Source organism: Adiantum capillus-veneris, chromosome 22, assembly GCF_014529385.1.
Source record: "Adiantum capillus-veneris isolate H3 chromosome 22, ASM1452938v2, whole genome shotgun sequence".
NCBI lineage: Eukaryota > Viridiplantae > Streptophyta > Polypodiopsida > Polypodiales > Pteridaceae > Adiantum > Adiantum capillus-veneris.
This window is the reverse complement of record NC_140952.1, coordinates 140,439,100-140,442,850: the sequence shown is the minus strand read 5'-3', so window position 1 is coordinate 140,442,850 and position 3,751 is coordinate 140,439,100. Positions and strand designations below refer to the sequence as shown.

General features: G+C 41.2%; 1 pseudogene; it reads right to left on the bottom strand.

Annotated features, from left to right (window-relative positions):
* Nucleotides 1-317: 317 nt before the first annotated feature.
* On the bottom strand, nucleotides 318-1,726 carry LOC147430329 (uncharacterized; annotated as a pseudogene).
* Between the last annotated feature and the right edge of the window lie 2,025 nt (nucleotides 1,727-3,751).

Genomic DNA, 3,751 nt, shown 5'->3' with positions numbered 1-3,751 from the left:
CGAAGAAAGTAAGTTCCTCCACCACAGGATCTGCATCAGAGGACCGTCGTCTACTAGACTGTTCAAATTTTGCCATGATTTCACAATCTTGTGTGAAACACTTTTTGTTGATCCGCTCCACCCTAAAATGTCAATCTTTACACCATGCTACCATGTATGACTTATACTACAATCAACAAAGATTATGAGTGGCCATCCAAACCTAGAAAACACGAATCGTACATTGCAAACTTACCTTGGTTGTGCAACCATCTTAATATTATGAATGTTGGTAGGCTCTCAAGTCCCGCTGGATAATGCATCGGTGGTTGTCTTCCCTATATCCACTCGATTTGTGCCCTTTGTTGCTCTTGCTTTGCATCCTCGTATTGTGAAATCCACTTTTGTATCACTGGATTATGAAGCATGCAAGATCCATTGATTTTAGCCTCTAGATCTTCCGTCATTTTTTTCTCAACACCAAGATTGCACATGACCATCCCAGATATGCGCTCATCATCTATGGTTCGCCATAGCGTGTCTCGAGCTTTATCAAAACCGTCTAGACACTCTCCAATGTAGACTAGGGACTCTGATACCAACCAACCTTCTGCCATGCTACCCTCCAGACGTGTCTTCTGACGCACATATCCCTTGAGAATTTTCATGAAATGTTCTAAAAAGAACATCCTGGAATGCACTGTGCCAGCTATTTCCACCTCATCAACTATGTAAACAAGAAGATGCACTAGAATGGTTATCATGGTAGTAGGAAAAAGTTTCTCAAACATGCATACAATCTCCGCATCGTTTAGTTTGGTGGATGGTATGGAATCTACATGGATCTCCTTTTGTGGGATCCATTGCACCAACTTCACAAGTTTGTAGATTGTGGTACGGATGTAAGGAGACAAACATCCCTCAATGGCCATCGGTAAAATAAACCGCAAAACACGTATAGAAATGATATGAAAGGCCACACACGGATATGTTACACAATTTCCAATATGATATAATCCAGTTCAAACATACCTGGCACATTTTATGCCAGTAATGTGACTTCAAACCAGTAAGCTTACCTTCTTTAGTGAAACATGTTTGGAGCGAGTGCATTACTCCAGTGGGCGTGCACATGGATCGAATGATATCTTTTACTTTGCCTTCTTGGCCTATTGTCAAAATCCATGGCGCTTTAGGGAGTTTTATCGATGCATCGGGTGCTATATGTGGCCAATATGCTCCATACAATCCACATTTCTAAGGTCAATTCTGGTCCCCAAAGGATCCTTCTTGCTGATGAGATGGTCCCACAACAGATTACCCACATTCTTGAATATGTGCATTGGATCGAGCAAGTGATTGATCATGAGTTTGGGCCAATATGGTAACTCGTACCATAGAGAGAGTCTCATCATCCCTGGGGGCAAACGATCATCACACATCTCCTTTTGCTCTAACGATGCTTGAGCAGACATCCTCGATGGATCTCTTCCCAAAAAATCATCGTGTAACTCCTTATTCTCTGGAAGATGCGCTTGATGACCTTTGTAGATTTGCTTCTTCAATGAGGGCGCCCAACATGCATTAAGTCTAGGTCCACATGTGACACATGCTCTGTATCTGCTTGTTTGAAGCCCTGTATGTATACACATGACAATAGATAAGCTTGAGAAAAACCAAGGTTTATAGTATTTAAGTTTGAGTATATATCACCTGAGCGTTCTGTTAGTCTGGGATAGTCATGCATGATCCACATTAGAATGCCTCTGATCAAAGCATTGTGTTGACCTGTGTATTGGCTTATATCCACCACTTCTATGCCAATCCACAATTGTTGTATCTCTTCCAATAGTGGACAAAGATACACATCTATATTCTTCACTTTATACCTCCCCGGCCGCAATCAAGTTTAGAAAGAGATACCCCTTCTTGGTAGTCAACCACGGGGAATGTTGTAGTTGACGATGAAAATTGGCTTATACATTGTAAGATGTTGACCTCTGACAAATTTCTTGATGCGAGGCAAGAGAGGAAAGTGTCGCAAAAGCTTTTGTGGAATTTTTTGTGTGTGGAGATCTACTCGATATCTCTTGGAATTACATTTCGGACACTTCTCCATGTCTATGTATTCCCCTCTGAAAAGAATGTAGTTGTTAGGACAAGCGTGAATCAAATTGTAGTCCATCCCCAAGTTTTGCAAGATCTTTCTTGCTTCCTCTCTAGAATCTGGCAACACATTATCAGCTGGCAGTATGTGCTCTTTGAGAAATCTACATAGTGGAAAAAATACAGTACACTTGTGTAAGTAATCTATCGGATCATTATACATCTATAGTTTTTTATTGAAGTAAACACATTGTAATAGATCACCTGAAAAGCGTTGTGGCGCTAGTGTCACTCCATCCAAACTTTGCCTACATGTTGAGAAGAACCAAGAGCTCCTTCAATCTAGACACACGTGCTCCACCATACAACGGCATATCGGCTTCACTTTTTATGTCATCATAGATAAGCCTTTCTGAATCCATGATCATCTCGATCATTTCATTAACATTGGGTTCAAACATAGCCTCATTGGGACAGTGGTCTACGTGATCACCCTCCGAGATGTCACAGGCTGCTTCTTGTGGTCTCACGTATGCTACTTGACCAAAGCGCCTGCAAATACATCTATTGGGTTGCAAGATTGCTCCTGTTGGCCAACATCTAAGTCCGAAAAGTGGTAATTGGCAACAACTCAATCTATAATAGATGGGTCAAACTCGCCAAATTTGCGAACGTGCTGCAAAGAAATGCGTCTTATCCGTCGCACATCATGTTTGCATTGATTACAATGACATAAGATCCTTGTTGAGAGATAGTTTCGGCTGGACATACCCACATCATCGTCACTACTCATAATGAATGTAAAAACCTTATAACCTGGACATAAGTTTAATCTTCTATTGGCATCCTCCATCTCTTCTCTCTCTCTCTCTCTCTCTCTCTCTCTCTCTCTCTCTCTCACTCTTAGATCACACTGTAAACTACCTACATTCTCTAGTCATGTCCAATTCCCGCACACCTCGGTCTAAAGGTGCACGGAGATCAGAACCACCGGGTTATAATCTCGTCTTTATTAGTCAATGCCTATATTTGTGGGTACGAGAAATCTACACACCCACGTCTTTATGACAATGCACGTAGTGGACAAAACCCCTTTGCCTCGTCTTTAGCTGTAGCAATTCACAACAGCTAAACATCTCTTCACAACAGTTCCTTGTCAGCGTAACTGCGAAACGTTTCAAGGCCAAAACGTTTCACCCTGAAACGTGGTGTTTCATCACGAAACGTTTCACTCCAAAATTGAGTCACCATGAAATGTGAGACCAAAACATGCGTTTAGCGACTTTGAAACTAGACTATGGTAACTTGTTGTTAGTGAAATGTCTTGTGTTTCACTTGCTGAGTGAAACGTTTCAAGGCCCAAAACGTTTCACCTGTTCAGACTTGTCAAAACATGTTTCATGGTGACGCTACTCCTTGTTCGAGGGACATGCCCTAAAAGCTCTAATTCATAAGTACAGGTAGCATGTATATGATTACACCAAGTGGCCGCATCCATGGAGAGGAAGAGAGAGATCACCATTGGCCTAACTCTAAATTTAAACTGCAATTCTGAAGGTAAACTAGATCTAACCTTAAATATAACCTAAATCCAACCTAGATCCAACCTAACATTAAATCTAAAGTAGATCTAATCTTAAATCTAACCTAGATCTAAACCTAAATT